The following is a 27622-nucleotide window of genomic DNA, read 5'->3' as shown; positions in this document are numbered from 1 at the left end:
CAGGGTGTTTGGTACATCGTTTGCCAAATTAAAACGGTATATTAGGTTGAGTCATTTGCTATCTTCTCAGGCCTAGAAATTTTTGATATGCCCCCCATTTTTTTTTCACATCTATGCCAGTTTTTCTATGTAAATTTTTACTTGCGCAGTAGTAAAAAAAGCCATGGCCAATTTTATTTTTCTAGGCATGAGAAGATAGCAAATGACTCAACCTATCCGCCGTTTTAATTTGGCAAACGATGTACCAAACCCTGTATGTGAAAAAGTTTAGACAAGACAACTTAAAGTTGCAAAATTATTATATAGGTACATATCTATACTGTATATGACCGATCGAAAACGAAGGTCTCCATTTCAGCTTTGGCAAAAAATATTTAGTTTCCGCCTGTATTTTTCTTTCGTTCCTTGCATTCTTTCGTCGCCACGTTAACTCCTAAAGACCCATTAAGTTACATTTTGACATCAATATGATATTGAAATTATGTAATTTTATTTTCACCACACCATCTCGGAAAGGCTTACTTTGCACTTCAAAAACTGATAGCAAAGTTGCATTTTATTCACATGTGAGGCAAAGTATTCAAATGCAAATTTTGAGTTGTTTTCTTATGTTTGCTGGTAGAATTGACTTTTAAATGATGATTGAGGATGATACATATTTAATAACATTCATTTAGATTTGGTTTGATTTTGTTTGATATTTTACATTTAATATTTTCTTCGGGTTGGTGTGGTGAAAAATTTTGTGTTTCACTCGGGGGCAAATTTTGTTTAACCCTCGTGCTTTGAAACCCTCGCAACGCTCAAGATTCCATTTATTGAACAATTCGCTACGCTCGTGGTTCAATTTTGGAATCTTTCTCTAGCTCGGGTATCAATATTAGCACGAGCGGTTAAACAACAACTTTGCCCCCTTGTAAAACAAATAACTATTTTCGCCCGTGCGTCTCGCTAGCGCCAAAACGTGTACGGACATGTACGAGCAAACTGCACGCGCGAATGATAACTAAATGACATCAATACGATATTATTGCCTTCTATATTCAAATATGGCGCTCTCACTCTGACAGTTGGAAATGCCTTAAAGCTACGTTCTCCCTTTGTACATTTCAAATGCCTGACTTTGTACCAGGGATGTTGCGAATATTCGCATCCGCATCCGCATCCGCGGAACATCTGCATTATTTTCAACATCCGCAGCTGCATCCGCATCCGCATAAAATCGATGCGGAGCATCCGCATGATGATGCGGATGTCGACCAAGTCGATAACAGGAACGTATTAGCGGCGGCGCCGGCGACGTAAGTGCTAGGTAATGTCGTCATTATGTATAACGAAATCGTCTAGATCCCGAAAAGTCGGCCAAGTTACTGTTTATTAAATAAAACGCACCTATATTCTTGCTCAAATACATACTAAACGTTTCTTTTTTTTTTAATTAAAAATTCTAAATACGTAATATTTGACGTTTTTTAAGTACCAAATCTTGACATCCGCATCCGGTGAGGCTTTACATATCCGCATCCGCAGATGTCAAAAAATCTGCATCTGCAACATCCCTGCTTTGTACTTGTACCGGTCGACAAAGCTAAATAATATAGCAACTACAATGCTGGGCTGTGCTCGGTGATTACTGCACTTCGGACTGCCTTGTGGGTTTACCTTTCCTTCCGACTAGCCCCCTTCTTCATAAACGTTTACTAAAGTTGACAAGCTGATAACAATCGTTTGTCCCTTTCCATCATACTAATACGTCGGAAAGGGACAAACGATTATTATCGGCTTGTCAACTTTAGTAAACGTTTGTGAATAAGGGGTTAGAAATTATATTCTAGGAAAGCAGTTTATCATACAATAGTAGATTGTTAAGGGATGAAAGGCACTCAATTCTGTCGAGGTAGTTTGGCGCTCGAACGCAGTGAGAGCGCCAATAGTCCGAGGCTGGAATGATGCCTTTCACCCGAGTTAAACACTCTACTTTTCATTTCGAATACGAGGAAACTAAATACATGTGTTTTTTAAAATCATGACTAAGTATAAATTTTGTCTTGTATTCTAATAATATGCCTATATAAAAAGTTTTAAGCCCCACACTCGAAAAAAATTTTGAACTCCATACAAATTTTTGACCCCTATTTCGCCACCTTAGGGGATGAATTTTCAAAAACGCTGATATAAGATTTCTTGTATTTCAATAATATATCTTTTAACAAAGTTTGAAATTCGTAGCTTAAAATAAAACATGAACCCCATACAAACTTTCATCCCCTTTTTAACTCCCTTAGGGGTTGAATTTTTCAAAATCGCTTCTTATCTCTTGTACACATTATAAATGTAACCTGGTGTGCAATCAACTTTCTAGCTTTTGTAGTTTTGGCTGATAATAATAATAGTTAAATAAAAAAAAATATCAAACCGATTTTTATTTGTTCGTCAATATTTTTATTTTTTTCTATTAAACTGTACATCAAAGGTCTCAAAAATGAATTCCTCACTCCTTATAAGAACTAAGCGAACAACTCCTTTTTTAAATCGAACTGCAAAACGATAACAAGGAAGGGCCGAAGGCATTTTTCGACGTAAACAAATTCGGCTATTTAATTTTTGGGTTCGTAAATTCTTTTCGGAATTAGAATTAACTCGGGAAGTTCGCTTTATCGGTCGCCTGCGAGCGACACGGCTTTTGATACGTGATAGGAATTCTACCAATTATGGGCGCCCGGAGCCCGCAGGGTGCTGGATTGAAAGAAAAGCTGACAGCGGAAATGAAACCCCTAGTCCCCTATACGGCTGTAGCAGCTAGCAGTGGCAACTCTCAGCCCCATCATCAATATCATCATCACTTGTAGCCTGGACACGGTCACGGGCACGGGTCCGCAGTTTCATACAGGGTTATACAAGTATTTCTGTGTTTCTTACTTACAGCAGCTTCGCTAGTCTAGTGACTAATAACGAGCTGAGATTTCTCTACTGACAGGACATGGTAGCACCGGTAAACAGTCTCGGAGACTCCAGATTACTTCGGTCAAGATCTTGCCCTTAATTATAATATATCAGCCGCATCAGGAAAAATCTGAAATCACTGGCAATTTTAAAAGTTTTACGCCGTAGCCCTTAACCTAACTTGAACCTAATCATTTCTCACTATTTTTAGTTAGCTTAATTAAATGTCTTAACGATAACAAAATACTCGTACCATAAATAATAAACCTCTGACGCCTTTAACTTGTGCCTTTTTCCACCAAGGTAAAGAAGACGAGTTTGAAAATGTATTCAACAGCACCTCTAGCACAACTGGCCGCGACAGGCGTGAGAAGTGACAGATCGGCGCGACTTGGCGGCTTGTCGCGTGTTGGCAGCACAACTCACGCGCGAGAGCCGCGACAAACTCGCGATCAGGTGTCACTGTCAGAAAATGACAACGATCGCGACTTTGAACTAAAATCCGTAGCACAACTGCCTATTTTGAGACAAAATATTCTCTCGTCTTTATGTCAATCCGCGAGTCGAAGTCTACGCGACTTTATAACGCGACTCGCTCTCGCGGGTGGTTTGCTTGTACTTTTGTAACTAAACTCATGATAATTATAACTTAAAAACAAGTTTCATATATTATGTAATAATATAATTTGTATAATTACTTATTGCCCTAAGGAATAAGGAAGTATGGAACAATCACTAAATGCGTTTTACGCACTCTTATATTGATTATGCACGGTGATACCTACAAGTACCACAACACACCCATCATGTTTACAACTTTAATTTCAAACAGCTAGCTTGTAGGTACTCAATTAAGTAATTAGGTACATATGCAGGATTTTTAAATTTCAATTCAGGTTCGTAAGTTTGTAAAAGTCATCCTAAGACTTCCTTACACAAAACTTTCATCAACCTAACAACGGAGCCCGCTTGCTTGTACATAAATGAAGCCGATGAGGTGGGTAGGTACAAATGTTCAAAACAAACTATCCAACTTATTAAGTAAGCCATAGTCTTAGTAGTAATATTTAGGATCACGGTTAGATGTCTAATTTCAACAATCTCTTACTATTTAGGTACCGTTTGGAACCTTCCTCGACTTCAACAAAACATACCTACATGTGGCCTGTGCCCGCTGCATCGTACTGTAACAGAATGATGTAATACGTGGCTATAACAGGATCATGTCCGGCTCAAAATCATGCTTTGTATGAAATATTATCAGTCATCACCCACTAAACCATTCCGTCCCCTGCCAACACCATACCGTGACGTGACTGGACCGAGCCGACCAACAATATTTTGAAGGAGTTATTACGCTCATGTCATAGTCTGCGTAGGTAGCATAGGTACGGTTATCATATGGTCTACCATATTGAAACTCCTCTAGATCAAACCCGTGTTCTAGATGTTTCACTTCATGTTTGACAGGGCCTGATACGATCATGCTATGATACGTTGCTGTCAGCATTAAGTATGAAGTGGGCCTTGGGGAGCTCATTAATCATGGCTTCTAGGAGTTCTAGGTACTTACCTACCTACTTTATTTTTGTTTCTTTTCAGGTAAAAATACAGGAGAGAAAAGAAAAACAATATTTAAATTAATAGTATATTGCTTTGCCTTATATATTTCTTATTATTAAACCTAATATATATTAACATCTAGAACCACTATAGAGAAATTGTAAGAATCTTCTTTATTACACTTGAAAAGTATTTTCTCTCTTCCTTTTTCTTCGACATGCGGCGTAGGACAATTAAATATCACCCTGGAAAGAAAATTGGTTTGTAAACAAGACAATAAAATATGGTCATGACTTCATCGAGGACTATGAAATAAGCTTCTCATATCAATTTGTCAAATCATAAACAGGTACACAGTACACACACATGCCATCCATTATTGGCACAAGAAAAACTATATGAAACTTATTTGAGAGTTACTGTGGCAGCTTAGATAGGTACTACGCCATAACCATTATATAGGGTTATTATTAATAGTTCACTTCCTCGGTGGTGTTCTTAAAGCTAAAGCGCTTCTCACATCTTAGTTAATTTAGAAAAGGGGACAGCTCCGCGTTTGAAACCTACAAGCTTGCCTAGTGTGTTTCTTTTCCTGAATCTCCACTTCGGGTCCCGTTGGCACGTTCCTGTTAATAATATTTTCCTTTCGGTGCTGGGATATCAATCGTGTCTAGGATAATGCTAAAAAAATAATAATGATAAAAAAAAACCACTATTTACAACAGGAATATGAGAACAAAACCAATAATAGCAATTCCATTATTATAGTTACTTACAAAAATATTTTATTTAAAAGGTTTATTAAACAGAAATTTTTAAACAATATATATTTTAAGGAATATTATCAATATTAAGTATATAAGGCTCTATTACTTACATTTTTTCATATTTTTTCCCGTAATTAAATGTTAACAAAATTTTAAAATTCCTTGACTTTGACAGGAAAAACTTAACCATCGACAAAAAACTAGATTTTTTACCACCAAAGAACGAATGATTTAGCACATCCCTGGTTTCCGATTCAGTGTTGCCACTTGCAAATATCGATTTGTTTAGACTTTGATTTCGCCGGGTAACACTGACGAGTCGCGCCGCGACTTTGAGTTCTCTACGCGGCTGTTGCAGTCGCGGGTACAAGTTATGCTACGGAAATCGACAGATTTGACAGCCGCGGGAATGGCGACTCGAGTCGCGGTCTAAGTCGCGGATGCAAGATGTGCTAGAGGTGCAGCGTGACAATCGCTGACAGCTGCGTCGTCTCGCCATAGCGGCGGCGGAACGCTACAAGCTGTGAAGAGATGCGGCGCGACGCGACGCGACTTTCAAAGGTAAATCAGCATGCATGCAATCAACACCTGCATTGTGATTAAATTTATTATTTCAGGAAACGTTGTTTCACATTAAACATCATGTGTATTCACTGTAACTGAGAACCAAAAACAACAATTAATTGTGAATGATCTCCATCGAAAATATATCAAATTACAATAGCAGATAATTGTAGCCAGCTTCCATTAATTTTCGTTAAAATTCAGAGAGCAATTTGCTTCATTCTTTTCTTATGAGACAAGTACTTTCTCCCGGCTCCTTTGCTCAACAAAGCTGGGTTTTTCTACAAAAAGGACTCATTTCAATTGAGCATTTTTGTGCCTTAAGATATTTTTGTGCGAGATAAGAACAAAGGTTTTTACATGTCGCGACACCGACTGCGTTTAAATTCGGCGAGAGACGCGACATTTGTGTCATTATCATAAAAAGGGATGTAATTTTGTCAATATTAACCTCATCTTCTTTGTACAATAAAATGAACAAAGTGAAACTCAAGTGAGTTTTTATGCATTTCTGTAGATAAGTAGGTACCTATGGTCAGGGATCGGTCAGTCATACAGAGAAGGTCATACAATCATATCGTAACTGGTAATTCTGCCACACAACATATGTTATGCGTTGGTATGTTACAGCTGTGTTCTAATAAAATTAATAATCCATAGGCGACAATTACCACTTTCCATCAGGTCTGTTTCAGTCTTGCTCGTTGCCTGATTATAACATTTAAAAAATATTCCTTTTTTTAAATAGGTAACCTTTATAAAGTTTAATCAATATTCCGGGCAAACATCTTTGCATGATAGCAAACGTACTTGAGAAATTTTTAAGATTTTTTAAATAATCGTAAAACATTCTTTCTATAACATTGTTATACTTAGTTCGTAACACAAATTGCCTTGCAAGATAGACCGTGGAGCGAGTTTGGCTCAGTCAAGTTCCTCGGGGACACCCTGTATATCCTGATTAACTGGATTCCCTATTACTTAGCCTAAGACGTCGAAATCCCCTTATTATAACGAGGACAAGTTATGCGGCAATCTGAATGCAATAAACATTCGGAGCGCACGTGCCGGCGACGAGTCGGGTTGCGATCAAGGAGATAAAGCTCATATTGAAATGCGGGAAATACCTGAGCATTAGGTACCTACTTTAGAAATACTTTTTTATATTATTTTTGGACTTGGGAAATCATTTCTCAAATAAATACTCTCTAACCTATTCATCATAACAAATGTTAATATGATTTGTCTTATATCTATCTGAATATAAAAGTTCAAAACAAAAACTGAAAATATCCAAAAGATAACAACAGTTATCCTTTCTTTTACATGAGTAGATACTTAGGTAGCAGTGGCGGCGCGTCCATAAAAGCCGATTCCCACCGGCTTGCCTGTTTTTGGACGTTTGAGCAGAGTTGTAAAGGAAATATGTAAGCCTAATTAGCCCTGGCTTGCCTATGATTATGTTTGACGCACCGCCACTGTTAGGTAGGTACTCCATTGATACGACGACAGTTTAGCTGAAGGTTGATATTGAGTTTTTCTATTTAAAATTTTCAAACCTAAAATTGGACTAGTCTAACCGCTGTCAGCTGTCGCATAAAAGCACAATGAAAGCTTAATAAAAGTATTTAAGTAGTGCAAAGCCAGGTCTGTCATTTTAATATCATTTTTGATAGATACGGCTACTCGGCTAAGCTGTGCTTTATTCGGTCGATATGAAAGAGGAACTGCAATGCCACGAGATAAAACGCGAGGACTAATCCCATTTGACAAATGTCTCGCATTGAAAATATAGGTAAAGTTGCGGCCGGATTGCCGGGAGGAATTGTTTTCGCCTACCTAATTAACTACATTATAACTGCGGTCTTTGATCGATCCGGTATTGAGGGATCAAAAGGGACCCGAGAGTAAATAGCAACTTTATTTTTATGTTTGTTAAGACTGCGATCAAGGAATCAACTTACAAAATTCGTCGGTTAACGCGAACTTGCTTTCTCTCACATGATCAATATCATAAAATTTATAAAGAAATAGGCCTATTACAATGTTCAAATTAAGTTTTATGTCATTTTTTATATTATACTCATCGTGCAACAAACCCAAACACTATGATAGAGTTCCTATGGCAACTTACGGTGACCAGATCAGCTCGATGGTACATAATATTGCAATATCACCCAACTTACGCAAGTATTATGTGAAGTTTTAGCTGAATCGAATAATGGGAAGTGGGACTTATATGTAGCTAGCAAATTTCTGTGACATAAATATATACTTACACGTACAAATATTGCAAGATAAATAGGAAAAAAACACTACATTTAAATTTCTTTGTAATTTTACATGTATGTAAGATGTATGGTTATTGGTACAATAAAGAATATTTACTTACTTACTTACATTTAATTAGACGTCCCTGCTTCATACAAAATTAATTTGGACATATTACTGTAACATTCAGCTACACCTGTTTCATTATTTAAAAGTCTGTTAAATATTGTTCAGAACACAAACATTAAATCTGCTCATAACATTGTTCTTTGTACTTCTAAGTATACGCACCGAAAAAGCGCTTACACGCTAAATCCCGTTGTTCAAACAAACAATTAAACACGGAATATATTTTAGAGTTACGTGCAAAATGGCTGGATTTAGGTCAAATGTAAAATGAATTGCCAAGTCCGCGCTCGGCGGCTGACGCCTGAATGGTTGTTAATGAATGAACGATGTTTTACGCTCTATAGGAAGTTTTTCGACCTAAGCTGAAATGGTTTCATTTGATTCAATAGCTGAAATAACGAATTGGTTTGAAACGGTTTTGGACTTGCTTTCAGATCCAGCGCACATATTTTATCTCACAATGTTTTGTGTTTGTTTGGTCGAATCACACGAGGAATAAATAAATTTATATCAGAGTTTGAAAATCCGAGAGGATGATCTAAGAGAGAGTAACCGTAGAGAGCCGAAAAGAAAAGCTCAGAGCGTTCTGTAACTTTCAAGGCACGAAAGCATTCAGAACAAAAATTGCATCGTTTTTTTTTTCAGTTTCGCTACAAAAGTAAGTTTTAAATTGTAACTTCAAAATACTCCACACCTTTTACATATAGCCACTCCGTAAAGTTTCTAACGATACTCGTAGATTTAAAAAAAAAAATAAACAGTTTAAATGTTTTTTTTTACAAGTAGCCACTCCGTAAAGTTTCTAACGATACTCGTAGATCCAAACGGATGTCGCCAGAGAGCCGTTTGAATAAAGTTAGCTCACTGATTTATGCGAAAACTTTTCGGAATACCCCGTCCCCGGACTATGTCCTTGTATTGTCTGTCTTTGGGTCTATCCGCTAGTTTTTACCCTAAGTGGATATAAATAACGTGTTTCGTCGTAAGATCTGGTGAGTTTACTTTATACCGGAGAAGTAAAGTAAATATTATTTATTGGTCCAATAACAATACCTTTTACATATAAAATTACAATGAAATTACACGTATATACGCTAGTGTGATAGAGATAGGAACAGGCGGGGCCAATAGCGGAGTCAACTGTACGAAATTTTCCTTGCTTTGCATCCATACCTTAGCGCTTGACAAGTAAATAAAATGAGCTTTTATTATTCACTCCTTAGGTACATGTTTGATCAATTTTATTGCACCCTCACAAATAAGAGACTTCACAAGCCGCGAAGCGAACGTTTTTCCAAATCCAAATAAACAGGGCTCCATAGATTTCTCAATCCGTCCTCACACATGATTTATCCGAGGAGGATCAAGACGGGCTGTAATTTATCGTTAGAACGACCCTGGATACATAATTCCTATTGCTTGCATATCCTGAGGAATCTAATCCTAGAGCTGTCCAGTGTTACGTTAAGATCTGTACCAATGTAAGCCCGAAGAGTGCAAATACTGGTTTGAAGGAGCTTAAGCTCTGCCATACTAAGTAGGCGATGGGATTAACAGGGCCGTTAATTTTGGCGACGAGGCGAGATAACGCAGTCGACACCTTTGATGTAAACATACATGATAATCTTTCTTTAATTTATTGTGAGGCTTGGGATATTCAAATAACAAGAGAGGTAATGTTATATATTGTTTCGAGCGGGAGATGGGAGTAGAAGTCAAACACCTTATGTGTGATAGTATAAGAACGTAAGAACGTTTATTCTCTAAATGCCTCCCTATATATACACGTTGTGTTGCGCTGACACAAGCAATAAGGATGACTCACGTTAGACCGGGCCGTGTCCGGGCCGGAGCTTCCGGCGCATCATTTTCTATGGAAAGCATCACGTGATCACCTGTCATGTCATAGAAAAGTAAGCTCCGGAAGCTCCGACCCGGATACGGCACGGTCTAACGTGAGTCATCCTATATGCGTTTATGTCGCAGTAAACCAAAACTTTACTGCTAAACATTGAAACTGGCTAATCGCCATATTACAATATCTTTATTCTATTATTCCAGTAACAACTTAATTTTATACAGCTTTAACCTTTTCCTCATGCTTGTACTGCAAAAGTTGTTCAAAATTGTTATTGTAACAATGTTCACATTCCTATTTTGTTAGAAAATTCCAAACTTGATTTAAAGTAATAAAAGATAAATTGAAATGGAATCAGGATCAGGATAGTCGCTATGGCCCAAATGGAATAATAAGCAAATATTTATTTAATTGTATAATCGAAAGTAGGCTTTGTAAGTTTGTACATGGATTAGGCGGGTTTACAACGCTGTCAATAGCAGATATGATATAATTGCGATGAGATAATTTCTACGATAAAATAGAAAGGAATATTAATTCGCAGTTTTAGTATCAATCAAAATGGAAATACAAGTAACAGACTGTGGTTGATGTTTATATTATGTACCTTTTTCTCTAATTTGTCGCTTTTGAGCTACTGGATTCCAGAGAGTAATTATTTCAAGTCCTCTCAGCCTAAGCTCGAAACACGACGGATACGAAAATGGTGAAGAGTGTATTGTTTACAAGTTTTGACGAGTATCATCACCATTATACCACACCCTCCTCTAGTTACTGAGCGGCTAGGGTGACCAGATGGGTGTCACTAAATGGGATTTTAGTCGTGTTTCTGTTTTTAATAAAGTTTACTTTAATCAGACGGTCTGTAAATAGCGTCACGTTACGATTGACCGAGGTGAATCGGATCATTTATTTAATATTTCAAATATGAACATATTTTAAATCTGGTCCAATTCGCCTCGGTCTACCCTACAGTGAGCTGCAAAAGTGATCACCCATTTTATGAATGAATTCCATTAAGTATTTCCATGTATAAAGTGGGTAGAGTCTGTGCGGAAAGAGAAGAGTCGTGGCAGTAACGGGAACTAACATTTTAAATTTTATATGGCAATCGAACCTTTGACACCTGTCTTGTAAAAAGTAAACAAACTTCTGTCAATGTATATTTTTATTAACAAAAACCGCAATTTTTATGTATAAAATATTTTCAAAACACGATAAAGCCGTACATAAAACCACAAGGAAAATTATATTTAACATTGTTCGGTTTTGTCAGCGGGAAGAAAACGGCTAAAAGCCTTCTATCGACTTACAAAAAGTCGCGGAACGTGTTTCCGCTATTCGCGGGTATTGATGTTGTATTTAATATTAAATAATTACCTATTTAATAAGCCCCCTAAGTAACTTGTCTCCGGTACATAATCGGTAAGTATATTCATTCAAAATATATTAATTTTCATAAATATGCAGGTCATTCATGATCTTTAAAATAACTGACAAATAGTCTTGATACTTGCCATTTTATGCATATTTATATGTTATTTCTTTTTCAGGATTGTGTAAAAGTACCTATGGTATCTCGAATAAAAGACCGCTAAGTAGGTGATATACAAGAATTCGTAATCTACGTGCCGGATTCAAGCACATCCAGTTCAGATGAAGATAGTTCTATGAGTGTCCCTGGTTGTTTTGAAGCTAGCTCAAACATAAGTGACATTGAATATTTTAATTCAGACTTCGATTACAAAGAATAAAACTTTTTCCAATAAAATATTTCTTTATTTGTAGGTTCTGTTAGTTACGAAATTATATTTCATATTTAGCAGTGACTTTTCGGCGAAGTAAAATATCGTGAGATGAGAGAACCGGACATATCCCCAATAAGGCCTACCTACTTATGCACTATTTTTATTCATATTCATATTTATTATTAATAATGTACACATACATTACAAGTCAAGTTTACAATGGGTGAAATATATCCCAGATAAAATTACAGTTCTATTGCCCAATTTCTACCCGATCTACCCGGTTTTAATAACTGTTGGACTGCACAGATTAGGCAGTACATAAATGAGACTCGTATCTTGTTTGGTACTAAAATTACAGTTGTATTGGGCAGATTCTTAAATAGTTTTAACAGTTTTGTCAATCGCATTCACTTTTTAGTATCTGAGATATAAAAACAAGTGTATTTTAAAAAGAAAACTAGTGCCTGCGCTAAATCAGAGGATTGAGTTGACGAGCCGACACCACCACCAGGCTCCGTTTCGTAAGCCGTGGTAAAAAACCGGAACAAAAGGGATTCAAGTATCATGACCTTTAGTGTCGTACTATAATCACGTGACCAGTGTTGTCAGCATAGCAAAAACCATAAAATAGCACTGGCGCGCCCTCAAATCCCACGACTCTTCTCTTTCCGCACAGACTCTATGCCTGCTGTTTGTACCTGACCTACTTTTATATTTTTTAGCCGTCACAGAGAGCTCACTAGATGGTAATTTTAAATACAATAGCTTAAACTATGTTACCTCTAATTGAGATTCTAGCTCAGGGCTCTCCAAACCCCGGCCCGTGGGCCAAATCCGGCCCGCGAAGCGTTCCAATCCAGCTCGCAGCAAAATAAATATTTCACACGCACTGGCTAAAATGCAGAAATAGTGAATATCATACGAAGCTTTTTCAATCCTCTACCGTCTAAAAATGGAACATAGTGGCTCAATAGACATCAGATAGACTGGTCACCCTACATACTGGCAAAATAGCTCTTAACACGCTAACGCGGAGCAACGTTAAATATATAAATTTTAGTGATTCCCGGAATTTATCGATGTTTGTAATCCATAAAGGTGGATAATTATTTTTACATGGGCCGAGCACTGGGACTGTCTGTCTGTCTGGCATGACCATTTAGAAAAATAATTAAAGGTATATAATTCTACTTTTACATTAAGGATGACTCACGTTAGACCGGGCCATGTCCGGGCCGGAGCTTCCGGTGCATCTTTTTCTATGGAAAGCATCACGTGACCAACTGTCGGTTCAGAAAATAGTAAGCGCCGGATCACCGGCCCACATGGCCCGGTCTAAAGTGCGTCATCCTTTACCATGATTTCCAGGTAAGGCCTGAGTTACACTTGTAAGTTTTACTTACGTAAGTAGGGACAAAGCTATTTGTTAGAATGAGATAACGATATTCATCTCTCATTCTGTAGTATAGCCGTGTCCCTACTTACGTAAGTAAAACTTACAAGTGTAACTCAGGCCTAATATGAAAACTACCACAAAATATTATCGATGATCATGATGTACTATAATATTACACAGATGTAAATGGGAAATGAATTATATGTATAATGGAAATTGTAATTTGAAATATGTCGACGTTTATGTAAATTGATTGACTTCTAACCAAATAATATTAGGTATAAAATTGTAGGTCGAAAAGTGCTCGAGTGGAGCCCACGGACTAGCAAGCGCACCGTAGGACGTCCACCCACAAGATGGACAGACAACCTTGTTAAGGTCGCAGGAAGACGCTGGACGCAGGTCGCTTCCAACCGGCACGTATGGAGGTCCAAGGGGGAGGCCTATGTTCAGCAGTGGACGTCTTATGGCTGAGATGATGATGATGATGATGATGATGATGGTAAAATTGTACTTTATAAGTAAGCAAAAACGTTGCAACGTAGATTGAAACTTATAGAACTTATAAGTAGAAAGGCGGCGGCGGATACAAAAAGATCCGTTCCTATCCTGGACGGTAAAATTGTTCTATTAATGAATCTAAACTTGATACATTTTAACATTAATAGCGGAAGCAGTTATAAAGTTGACCCAAAATTTTTTTATTAAGCTATGAGCTTCATCACATATGTTCCTTGAGTAATTCTAAGCATTTCAAGCCTGGGAGCCAATAAGAAATGTGTGTCTACTCGGATTTGTAATGGATTCAAACTTTCAACCCCTTTTTAACCCTGTTAGGGGATGAATTTTACAAAACGCTGAAATTACTTTTCCTGTCTTTTAATAATATCCCCAAATACAAAGATTCAAGTCCCGCGTTCGAAATTTTTTTTGATATCCATACAAACTTTCTACTCCTTTTTCACCATCTTAGGGGATGAATTTTCAAAAACGCTGAAATTAGTTTTCTTGTATTTTAATAATATATCGTTTTACGAAGTTTCAAATTCCTAGCTTAAAATAAAACTTGAACCCCATACAAACTTTCATCCCCTTTTTAACCCCCTTAGGGGTTGAATTTCTCAAAATCGCTTCTTATCTCTTGTACACTTTATAAATGTAATCTAGTGTGCAAATTTCAACTTTCTATCTTTTGTAGTTTCGGCTCCGCGTAGCAAAAATCTCCAACCAAATTTTTAACCTTTTTACGTTTTTCTTGTAAAATTACTATGAAATTGAAAAAACAAATATCAGCAATGAATTCTACGTCTTTGGTTTATACGAAAATGATACCAAACTTGCCCTAGTACCCACCAGGATCAGAGTAGATTTTTAGTGTTCCGTACAAAACTTTGTTTACGGAACACTTATGGGATCACTTCGGTCTTGCAAATCAGTTAAATACGTTTTTCTCAGAGACCGTTTGACATAGATACCTAAAATTTGGAACAGTTATAGCAATTACCACCAGTCATATTGTAAATAAGTCAAAACTGCTTATTTCTTATTAAAGGGTGAAATTTAGGGGGTTGAGAGGGGTAGGCTGAAACTTTTTTCATTTGTAAGAATCGTGTGGGGTACCATTAGAAAGCTTGCAAAAAATTGAGTCGATGGACTGATTTTGACTTCATTTTAGACTGCAATAGTTTCGTCAAAAAATGCATTTAAAGTTGCAAGTTTTCATACAAAAATTTTCACCTCTGTCCTGGCGATTTTCGCGAAAACTATACCTAACAGGCAGTTGACCAGTCAATACCCAACTTAAAGAAGCATGGAGACGGCGGGAAAATTATCAGCTTAACTTTATCTTTATTAGTTTTTCAACTGCAGCTTGACCTTTGGTTGCTTAGGGCTAGCTAACTGATGCTTACACTGGTCAATTCATATTAGGCGAGAAACATCCTTAGTTAAAACTTTGGCATTGAAATTTATGACTTATGTCTTTGACACAAAGTTTAATTCTGCTTGCTTATTTTTGTGGGTATAGCGTGTGACAGGGACAGCACGCCCACGCGTGCGTTAGAAAGGGATATCACGCCTTGTGAGCGTCTTCCTAAGAGAACCAATCCGGTCGACCCCCGGCTCGCTTCTTAAGCCGCGGGTCAACTTATGATAGGCGCGTGTGCCGCCATGTTGTATCGCGTGATCGCTGAGGGCGCTGCGCGCGAGTTAGTTCGGTAGCCGACACCTTTGTGTAAAAACGTATGCGCGTATCCGACCCTACGACCGATCATAGCTTTGTTCAATTGTAACAGTTTTAGTATTTTAATGTGTAGTGGACTGTGTTGTATCGTAATCCGTGTACTTTAAGTTTAATAAACTGCTTTTAACTTCAGTGCCGACTATTACTATACCCACGCCCGCTATATTCTGGCCGCCCAACGTTTTTGGGTCTAGAACATTCGATCAACGCGTTCACAAAGTGTACCTGCCGGCCGCGACTTGTTTAAAAGAATGCCTCCACGTCGGCGTCGTAATGGAAGACTCTCGTTGGGTTCACAAGGGAGCACCGAGTCAATCAACGAGAACAGTATCACCATGAACCAGGACGCCCTAACGGCGGTGTTGACCACCTTGCAACAGACTCAGAACGAGTTTTGTCAGCAATTGCTTCGCGAGGTGAGGTCCTCGACTCCGTCCCAGGCCGACGCCACGGCTGCTGCCATCGCTGCGGCTGCTACGTTCGCTGCAGCTAATGGTAACTTCGCACAATGTACGGCGCGTTACAGCGGCAGCAAGGAGGAGCACCTGGAAAGCTTCGTGGATGCCGTAGAAAGTTACAAGTCGTGCATGCATATTACGGACGAAAATGCTGTTCGCGGTTTGTCGCTACTGCTTACCAAGGATGCAGGAGTTTGGTGGCAAGGTGTAAAATCACAAGTAAGGACGTGGGAAGATGCGCTCGACAAGCTGCGAAGTGCTTTCGGCGAGCGACGCCCTCCTTTTGTAATATACACAGAGCTTTTCTCTTTGGTTCAAGGCGAACAAAATACGGTGATTTTTGTTTCGAAAGCCAGAGCAATGTTAGCTAAGCTGCCACCAGAAGACCTTAGCGAGCGAGTCCAAATAGATATGGTATTCGGGCTCTTAGACCGCCGCATAAGAAAAAGGTTAAAAAGAGAAAAGATAGATACGTTTGATACATTACTGAAAAATTGTCAAAGTATAGAAGATTCACGGAAAGAGAATCATGTACCCATCGCGGCAAAGTCGAGCGATCGTCAAAGTACTACGGCAACGGCAGCGAGCGTTTCTCCGAATCGCGCAAGGTCGCGCGCCAGCGGTGCGAGCGGCGTTGCTACGCAACGCGCCGCCGACGAGGCCAACGCTTCAACGTCGCGTGCGTCGTCGCCGTGTTCTTCCGATCAAGCTGACTCCAAACCTCGTCGTTTGTATTGCGTTTACTGTCGTCGCAGCGGGCACAATAAAGACAATTGTGAAAGGTTAAAGAAAAGTGAAAAAAGTGATAAGTGCGTAGAAAATAAAGTCGTTGAGGAAGTGAAGTGTTACGGTTGCGGTGCCCCTAATGTTATTCGGTCCAAGTGTCCTAACTGTAACTCTAAATCGGGGCTGTCGTTTTATTCGCTCGACGTAGTATCCTGTCACGTCGACGACGCCGCTAACCCGCGCAGGGGCGGGTCGAGCGGACACGACTCGTCGCAACATGCATCACCGCCGCCGCCCGACGCCGCGAAGGCGCGTGCTTGGCACGGTGAAACTCCCGCCGTACCGCTCGGGGCGCTCGGCGAAAGTCCTGCGCGCGCTCACGAGTGTTCGCAAGAGCGCGATACTTACGCCGCCGGTCGCGGAGCAGCGGCGCGCACCGCGCGCATGGCAAGCGATGCGCCTGTGCCAGGGACAAGCGCCGGCGCCGCGCCGAGCGCTAACCCTTCGCCTGCGCACTGTGGAGGAGGTAACCCTACGCCTGCCGTGGGTGATTTTAGTTACGTACAAGCTTTATTTTGTAATGATGAAAATCAAAGTTTGTTTTGTAATGATGAAAGTCAAAGTCTGTCTTGTAGTAATGTTAACCAAACTTTGTTTTGTAATAGTGAAAGTCAAGTTTGTGATGATAACATTAATGTTTGTCAGGTCAATGTCAAGGTTTCTCCCCGCCCTATTATGATTATAAATATTCTTGGGGCGAGTGGCTCTGCACTTGTTGATCCTGCGGCTAAGGCTAGTGTCGCCGGTCACACGTTATACGCTTTCCTGCGAAGTAAAGGACACCCGTTAGTGTCGTCAACAATGAATGTTAGGTTGGCAGACGGTGTTAGTAGGAATATGACTGTACTCACCGCGGAGGTGGAGGTGACACTGAAACACAAGACAAGAAAAACTAATTTTGTGATTTTTCCTGATGCCGCTAGTAATGAGTCTCTCCTAGGGATAGATTTCCTTAAGGATTTCGGTTTAATCATTGATTTTCGCGACGATCTCTGGTATTTCGCTGAGAATAGTAAACAAAGGTATGGGTTACAGTTTGAAAGCGTGTCACCTCCCGCTCTGTGTGTTGCTGCTTTAGAGGTGCTTCGGGAGGACGAAGCCACTTTACTCGGCGCGCGACAATACGAGTTGCTTGCCCAGTTGCCCCCTGAAAACAAGGACCTGTTTGAGCCAGGGGGAGGGCCAGCTCTTGCTGAGCACAGGATCGACACGGGCGACCATGCGCCTATCGCGGTGCCGCCTTATCGTGTCACACCTGCCAATAAGGAGGTGACGCAAGCGGAAATAGAGAAGATGCTAGCTGATATTATAGAGGTTAGTTATGACTTAAGAGCCGTCCTTGGCAAGGAAAACTGTGTTCCTCAGGTTACGCCTTATCTTCGCTCGTTTATTAGTTCTCTGTCAGCAGTACGAGATCGGGTTGAAGTTCAGCAGGATATGCGTAAGGAACATGCTGACAAGTCTCGTCAGCCAGGTGATGTATTTGACGTCGGGGACAATGTCCTCATTAAGTCACGTGTTCTTAGCAATGAAGCAAAGAACGTCTCGGCCAAGTTTGTGCCGAAAAGAGATGGCGCTGACGTGGTTATTAAGAAGGTTAGTCCGACAACTTACCTGGTCGCTGATCTTGGCTCACCCGGTGAGGTTCTGGGCAAGTATCACTCCTCTCAGCTCGTTCGATTTAATAGTAGAGATGATGTGCTTCCTTCTCCCGTAGTGCCTAAACGAAATAGAGGTCGTCCACGTAACCGAGACCAGAGCGTTTTGCGAGTCCATGGACGTGGGCGTTTTCATGAACTCGAGGGGGAGTCTATAGCGTGTGACAGGGACAGCACGCCCACGCGTGCGTTAGAAAGGGATATCACGCCTTGTGAGCGTCTTCCTAAGAGAACCAATCCGGTCGACCCCCAGCTCGCTTCTTAACAGATTAAGCCGCGGGTCAACTTATGATAGGCGCGTGTGCCGCCATGTTGTATCGCGTGATCGCTGAGGGCGCTGCGCGCGAGTTAGTTCGGTAGCCGACACCTTTGTGTAAAAACGTATGCGCGTATCCGACCCTACGACCGATCATAGCTTTGTTCAATTGTAACAGTTTTAGTATTTTAATGTGTAGTGGACTGTGTTGTATCGTAATCCGTGTACTTTAAGTTTAATAAACTGCTTTTAACTTCAGTGCCGACTATTACTATACCCACGCCCGCTATATGGGATATTTAATTTTATCTCAATAGCCTACTATAAGTATGAGAGAGATCTACAAAATACGACCTTATTATATTGCAAATAAGTTTCAATTTCGAACGGGCTTTCCACCCAATGGACTAGGCATCTCAAAAATCTGAAAAAATTCAAATTAAGAATTCCGTTCTTGACTGTCGTTGTGTTTTTTTTTTCCACAATAGGACCCATAGAGTTAGTAAGGCGTATAGAGATAATAAAGTCATTTAATATTTATGAACAGCTTTGGCCTCATGTATAGGTTTTATTGAGAGTATCTGATTCGTCGAAACAATATACACAATATTCCTTTTCATTAAGTACCATTACATTTCTGTATTAATTGTATAATTATAATATCTATTAATTATATTCAGTACTTATGTATATTTTTGAACGGATCGGTGAGCAACAAGATTCAGGGCTATAACCGCGAAAATAGAAGTTCGCAAATTGCGAGCATTTTTCTCTGTCACTCTAATTACGCCTTCATTGGAGTAAAAGAGAAAGATCCCCGCAAATTGCGCATTTCGGTTTTCGCGGTAGCCCCTCAGTCCTGTTACGAGAAAATAATTCTGGAAGACATTATTAGTATATGACAGTTAAATATCACAGTTTTTAGAAACAAAGGTAAAATTGACGAAATATTTAAAGTAAGCCGATCTTGTTTTTTAGCAGTTCTAAATAATATTAAAGTCTATATATATGGCATAGAACTAGAAACAAAATCAAATAAAAAATAATAATGAGTTCTAAATTCAAATTGAAGGAGTATACATTTAAGGTATTATAGGCCACTCGCGCACCACGATATTAATTTTTGCGACACGATTTTAGAATCGCGCTGTAATATATCGCAGAAAATTCACTGCGTGCACTGCGATGAAAAAGTCGACGATTTGTTCATTCTCAACATGGATTTCGTACCAGTCGCTTGTCATGAAACGTGTCTTTAATATGCGATTGCTGTATGACTTTGAGCATTTATAACACAAAGGTGATCCCCGTCTATTTCCATAATTAAATGGTCAACATCTAGCGTCTCATTTTGAGACTCCATTGGAGATACAGGTGCCGAGATGTTGGGGTTTGGAGAGCGAAATGCCGACTGAGGTCCGGCCGGGGTGCAATTTTATTATCATAGTGCGCGCGGGGCCATACAACTCCGCATGCTGCAATTCACTTTGCGACAATCGCGTCGCGAACAATCGCGGAAAAATGTGACAAATCACAATTTTAAAATCGCTGCGATTTTTTTGTCGCATATGCGCGCACTAACATATAAACACATACGTTGCATTTCTGCGACAAAATTATCGCAGGACAAAAAATCGTGGTGCGCGCTTGGCCTTACTCTAAATTATTATAATACATCAAGCATTCGCGAGATGCTCGACTTCGGTATTCAAACACAAAGCAATAGTACAAGAATTTAACTAAATGCAAAGGCCGAAGGAGCGATTCGAAGATCCGAAGCGTCCGACAGACGCGCGCCTCTCGTAACTTTTCCAAGTATTTTTAAGTACAAGTGTCTAAGTCGCAAGATCCAAAGGCTGAAGTCGCATTGGGCCGAAAGCCCGAAGCATCCAGGAGGTCAGTTATAAACACAGGTAATTAATACAAGTGTCTAAATGCGAAGGCTGGAGGCCGAGCTCCGCGTAGGGCCGAAGGCCTGAAGCTGGTTTGGTTAAACACAGAACTGACAGCCTGGACGCTTCGGGCCTTCGGCCCTACGCGGAGCTCGGCCTTCGGCCTTCGCATTTAGATACTTGTACTATTGTTCTGTGTTTAAGTACTAACATCCTGGACGCTTCGGGCCTTCGGCCCTACGCGGAGCTCGGCCTTCGGCTTTCGCATTTAGACTTTTGTACTATTGTTCTGTGTTAAAGCAATGACATCCTGGACGCTTCGGGCCTTCGGGCTACGCGGAGGTCGGCCTTTGGCCTTCACATTTAGACACTTGTACTATTGCTCTGTGCTAAAGCGATGACATTTTGCTAAAGCTCGGCCTTCGGCTTTTGCATTTGGACACTTTGTACTATTGTTCTGTGTGTGTAGTTGAATACGGTATCCTAAAAACAGGCAAACAACCTCTGTAAAATGTAACGATGCGAGCGGTACGGCTACCATCAGTTTGGCATTGACATAAACGCTACCGTGGGCGTGAATGTAATTTACTTTCTATGCATCTCGCTCGTACTGATATATTAGTGCGAAAGAGATATACCTATAGGAAGTAAATTACGTTCACGATATCGTTTATGTCAATGCCAAACTGATGGTAGCCGTACGGAACACTAAATGCCTCGAGCTATCTCGGACTTGGCCAAATTATTTTTAAAGATGACGGGTGGCGGCCGTCTTTATACCCCACCCTCCCCCCCACTTCAGGCTAGAAATGCTTAGAATTACTCAAATATCAGATGTGATGAAGCTCATAGCTTAATAAAAATTTTTTGGGTCATGTATGGCAGCGTTACATAACTGACTCCAGTATAACAATATTACGCACGGGAAAATAATTGTATCAATGTGTTAACCACTGATGCTTTAACGTTAATGCTATTTTATTGAATTAATGTGTATTTTATTAAATATGTGTTTTAAGTATGGTGTTTAAGTCTAAATAATAATAATAATTTAGCTTATATACGTCCCACTGCTGGGCACAGGCCTCCTCTCAAGCACGAGAGGGTTTGGGCTGTAGTCCCCACGCTAGCCCAATGCGAATTAAGTGTACTGTTCCAAATTATGTATGAGTCATTACGATACTCGAAATAAATGATTTTTTAATTTAATTAAATTAAATATCAGATTTATCGATACGGTGGCAACACTAGTGGAGGAAGTGCGACCTCATTGCGGTGCCAAGAAGCTGCTTATGACAATTGCCTCTCGCGCCAACACCTGCGAGGTTAATTTTGACTCGTATTACATTATGAGTGCACTACAAACAAGTTTTACCTAGGTTATCAAATGTCGCGAGTAATGTACATGTTTATTTGTTTAGTTATTTAAACTTTATTGTACAGTAAAATTATACAAAAAGCGAACTTAATGCCAGAAGGCATTCTCTACCAGTTGACCCTCAGGCCAAACAGATAACAAGCAGTAAGACGTACCTATGTATTACTATAATTAGCCATTACATTCATGAAATAGTAATCCTGTCCTATTTAGCCGGTTTCGACCACGGCGACTGGTGGCGCTTATTTATTTATTTATTTTAAACTTTATTGCACATACAAAAAGTACAACAGGCGGACTTAATGCCGCGATTCGGGAAATACTATATATGAAATAGTAACAATAACGTTCCACGGCAAAAGGTACCTTATGGCCGCAATAATATTAGAGCGCCGTTAATAATAGCGTAAGCGCCAACCGCCATAGGCCACCGCCGCCACCTTTTGCCACCTTTTGCCGTGGAACGTCACATATCGTTAGTATTTCATATCTAGTGAATGTCTAATTCATTTCCCGAAACGCGCCGTAAGCCGTACTACTTGAGAGCGAGGATCGTGTGCTCTCATGTGACTGAAGATTGTTAACCAACGGACGAAGCTCTCTATTATATCACTATTGTATTAGAATATATATCATATCATTTATTCAGTAATACGTTTGTTGTTAGTTGCATATAGGGTTGCCATATGGAAAAATTAAATGTCCTGATAAGAATCCTGACATCACCCTAAACATCCGGACATTTCTTGTAACAGAGATTTGACGTAGCTTGAACGACGCCCCGGCGGCGCGCTGTGCGCTCTGCGGTGTACCTACTGTATCGTGGATCTACCTTTCCCTTTCCCTCCGCTCGACCCCGTAGCCCCCTCCACGCGCGCGCAAGACCCGCGCCCGCGCCGAATTGCATTCGTTACGCAGTATATCACGTAAACAATTTTTTTTATAAGGTCATTCCTAAAAATCCGGACACTTGCCAAATCCGGCCGCAATCCGGACAAAGGGTCAAAAATCCTGACATGTCCGGACAAATCCGGACGTATGGCAATCCTAGTTGCATAATGTACCCAATGAGCACATCCCTAATATCGTCAGAGCAGTCAGTCCGTAAACAAGATAGCGCGCAGTGGGTCAATCCGAAATATTTGGAAAGGGATTCCTCCTCCTTGCGTCATTATCCTCAGTGATGAGGGTCGAGACCCTTCTGAATCACCTTCTCTCTCACAATTTCTCTCCATCTGGTTCTGTCCTTGGCGGTGTGGAAAGGGATTAGTGTTAGCTATTTCATGTTGGGAATGTGGAGCGTTGCCCGTTGTTCGGGATTTACACATCCGCTCATGGCAGAATTGAATTGTACTTGTATGTGTAATGTTTTCATGCTTAGCACTATGTACAAATTGTGGGTAGGTACTTACCGTAAACTCAAGTAACTTTTAGTCCATAACTTACAACTACCATATAGTTCAAATTCATTATCAGCATCATGATGACGCCAAAACCGTTTGCCACATAATTTAGAAATAATTATAATATTATTAGAATGGTTTAGTTTATATTTTGTAATCTTTTGTGGCCATAAAGCATTTTACTTCCTAATTTTATTTCATTTCAAATAAAATATGGTAATATGTGGCCCCTTTAAAGTTTAATTAAAGCGAAGTGGGTTGAGGCCAATGGGTCGATATCGGTAACTTAAAGGTATATTAACCAATATTTAGCCTGTATATTGTTCATACTGTATATTGTTACTAGTAATAATTATGTTCCATACATTCATCACAACAATAATTTTCGCTAAGACATCAATCAGCAAAACCTTGTTACTCTGAATTCAGAGACGATTCTCGTTAAGACGTCTGATCGGTAAACGTGCTCCAACGGAAACGCCACGTCTTCGCACTAATCTCACTAAGACGGACTAGGAATTCAGACAGAGCCCTTTGTATCGACCAGCTTAATCTTATACTCAAGACCAATTGTAATGGCAATTTACATCTAATTGAAGAGGTGCCGTTCGGATGGCAACCGTGAATGCATTTTTTTAATCTGTAAAACTACGAATCAACTGGGGTGAATAAGGATGGCTGCAGTGAATAGGGACGAAACTAATCAACATTTTGTTTTAGTAATAGGTAACCAAAGCTCAGTACAGACATATACATAGTCTAAATCTTACCAGACTGGCTCTTGTCGGTGTAGTAATCGTAATTCTGTTCTTCTCTCTGCCACGGTTGACTTTCTCTTAAGTTTGCTCCAAAAATACACGTCTACGTCGTCCTCTGTCTCTCCTTTTTTCCATTCTCCCTTTAATTACAGTCTATATGTAAGTATCGTGTATATTTCCCCTTTTACAAAGCTAACAACTACAAAGCTGCATAATTCACAAAGCATGTTTCCGTAACCGATGGGTCCGTCAACTGTTGGCCGTCCTGTGGGAAATTATGTTCAACCTCTGCGTCCGGAATGTTAAAAAGACCCGGACGTGTTCACGTGTACTCTTCGGTGCAGAGAAACCATTTTAACTGCGACCTTGAGGTCCATTTAACCCTTTATCACACTCAGATTTTATACGGCAAGAATTACTATTTTAAATTACACCATCTTCTTCTCTCTCTTTATCTTATCACATCTGATCTTACTTTGATCTTTCTTGATCTTTTTTGATATTTCTTGGTTTATCTTTATCTGATCTTTATCTTATGCATAATTTTAAGGACTTCAAAGAGGCGATGAAGCTTGAATAGTATATTTTTTTAATCTGATCCGTTAAATGGATAACTCATGTTTTGTATAGACGTAGTTGACCTCCACGCAAACAATTTTTTTTTCTGTCAGTTTATCTCTGCAGCTGATTGTACTCGTATATAAGTTATATGAATCTCAAGCTGGACGACAGAGTGAAGTAAATTCATCAAGTTCATTTTCCTATTAAGTAATATTTTTCATGAAAATCTTAATCTTAATAATCGCTAGCGTATATAAATATAATTCAATAAATAATATAAATCACATAGTTGCCGCCTCTTAAGTATAAAATTTTGTTGGTCAACCTTTGGCTAGTACCAAAGTACTTATTGAAAATGTCCCTTGGTATTAAGTCAGCCTTTGGTACGAAGAGTTTTTCTTATGCCCATTGAAGATTAAAATAAGTCAATGAGTATATTAATGTCTTATGCCTACTCACCTATATCAGAAGGCTAAAAATATATCTTAACTACACCGGTTCATTTGAACCAAACGCTCGCCTACGTCCAGAAAGCTATGGGAATACTAGGCATGATCCAATTTTACTGTTGTGTGGGTTATGGACTTCATTAGCCAGTCATTATTTTGGATTGTGTTCATGTTTTCAAGTATTTATAAATCTTATAATGTAATTTTCTACGGTAAATATAAATAAATCCATTGGACAGTCTGCCTGAATGTCATACGGTAAAAAAAATGTTGTCTTCAAAATTGTCGTAATGAAATAAAGGATCTATGAAACGGCTGAGCCATCGTTTGTGTAGGATTAATAAAGTTAGGCTTTAGGAGCTTGGTTTCTGCTGAGTTCTGATACTTAACTTTTTTACAGTGAATCTCAATTCTACATCGAATGTTTTTGATGGGTATTATTCTTTAAAAAAATGCCGACTATTGCACCAGCTGCTGTCAGTATTACAGTCATATCATCCGTACTGAAACTCCGCTTCTAGCTTATTAGATATCTTATTAATAGTGTCACATGCACACTGTGTTCCCCCAACTAATAGAAGATATTAAATAAAAGGTCAACATGTCGTTCTCTCTAATTAATAACATATAATGAACCTCCATTGCCCAGGGCTGGGATCGAACCATGTTTCGCGGTTCATATAATTTTTCACTTTTTCTTAAAAATAAATAAACTGTCACAAAGAGTAATATGATTAAAGTCCGTGAATATTTTTAGCATCCGGAAAAATCGGATCACGAGTAAGAAATTCAATGATCCGGAAAAATGGGCATTGATTTGATTTGATCCCGGAGAAACGATATATGTTTGGGGATACGAAATACGAATTTATGATAAAATACCGATTGGTTTTTATTTGAGGTTTTAGTTTATTTATATTGCTGATGGATTTGTCGTTTGTGCAAGATGTCAATGCGGCCAAATTCGTCTGTGCGAAAGTACGTACACACGCACTTTTTTCAAACACGGTACACGGTACACGGTTGTTAACTTTATCGACAAAACAGCGATTAAGTACTTTTAGTTTCAGCAGTCAAAAGCAGTAACCGCATTGACCTTAGATATTTTCTTATTTAGTGTTACTGTGTATTGTTAGATATACAAGGATAAGTGAATTTAAATTAATTGGTGTTGCTGGGTAACACCATATCGTCAGCATATTTGGCTAGCTTTGTTCACCATGTTACCCGCAACACATCAGCTAACCCCGGCACCGCTGAGGCATTCTCATACAGATAGAAGAGTTGAGGAAATCTCAAACCACCCTGATACCGTTGTAAACCAAATATTTTCAATTATACTGTTAATTCAAGCAATTTAATGTATTTGTTATTAATTTGTTATCAATCCAATCATTGTAATATTTCCTTAGACACTGTTTATATAATCAACTTCATTATCCTGGATTTCATTTAATATTTGCTACAATAGACCTTCCTAATTCATAGCAGCTTAAATGGATTAAGATTTATTTTAGTGGTTCCCAGTAGCAATATTGATATTCCGAAGCCAAAAAAAATTGTACCTATTCATTATAAAATTAAGTTCTTTTGTTGATTCACGCAGCCGTTATCTGATATAAGTAAATAATATATTATTATAGTTTTTCTGCCATTTCAGTATGAACATACAAAAATATTACTCAATTTTTTTAGATCTCTAGATTTCAGTCACGCAATCTTTATCATTTATCAACAAGAAATATATCAACACTTAAGCCCTCCCTCTAAGCTTAAGCCCGTTTAGACGATGCGAGAACTTGCATGCGAGTTTCATACCATTGCGGGTTTTGATTGGTCGGTTGAATTGGACGTAATCCACAGTCCACAATGTATGATTGTACTATGATTCACGTTAAAAACACCCCTTCGTATATAATAGTCATTTACAGTTATTTTTACTGTTAGTGTACAACTGTCCATATAGTTTTGAATACAATTTTCAATATGTGATAAATGTCAGATTTAGTAAAATAGCTGTTATTTTGATTTGAATTTTTGGCTTTGCTCTGACGTGAGCACTGTGAATAATATTTTTATTGACAAAATTCATTTTCGATCCAAGCTTTTATCACTGACTGTACTTTTTTTTCGAGTGGCAACTAATAGGTACTCATCGAGACAATTCTAACAAACCCAAACACAATTAGGTTGCGTTGTTTTATCACAGAGTTCCTATGGCCACTTCCTGTGTTTATCGTCAGATCAGTTCGATTGTATAATATGTATAATATTGCATTGTCAGCTCAATTGAATAAATGGGAGTGGGTTTAATTTAGCTTGCAAGATTTGACCCGAACATACCTACTTAGGTACAGTCAGCAGCAGAAGTTGCTAAGCGGGTGAGGAGTTCAAAATTACCTTGACACGCTCTTGTTCTCTAACAATAAAGTCGCGTCAAGATCATTTTGAACACCTGGCTGCTGACTCTCACTGACCTCATATGCATTGCAAGTTAAATGAAAGCTTGGAAAATATGGGCAATTTTCAACGCTACTTT

The 27622-nt window shown here is 39.1% G+C and overlaps 1 long non-coding RNA gene across 1 annotated transcript in view; it reads right to left on the bottom strand.

The window, feature by feature from the left end:
* The window catches only part of LOC134666101 (uncharacterized), an 89297-nt gene extending 61966 nt beyond the window's left edge, over positions 1-27331 (bottom strand). Inside the window, exon 1 of the long non-coding RNA XR_010098456.1 lies at positions 27267-27331. This is a non-coding gene — a long non-coding RNA (uncharacterized LOC134666101). The remainder of the gene's footprint in view (positions 1-27266) is intronic.
* Between the last annotated feature and the right edge of the window lie 291 nt (positions 27332-27622).

Source organism: Cydia fagiglandana, chromosome 7 (assembly GCF_963556715.1).
Source record: "Cydia fagiglandana chromosome 7, ilCydFagi1.1, whole genome shotgun sequence".
Classification (NCBI taxonomy): Eukaryota; Metazoa; Arthropoda; class Insecta; order Lepidoptera; family Tortricidae; genus Cydia; species Cydia fagiglandana.
This window is presented reverse-complemented; position numbering and strand designations above follow the sequence as displayed.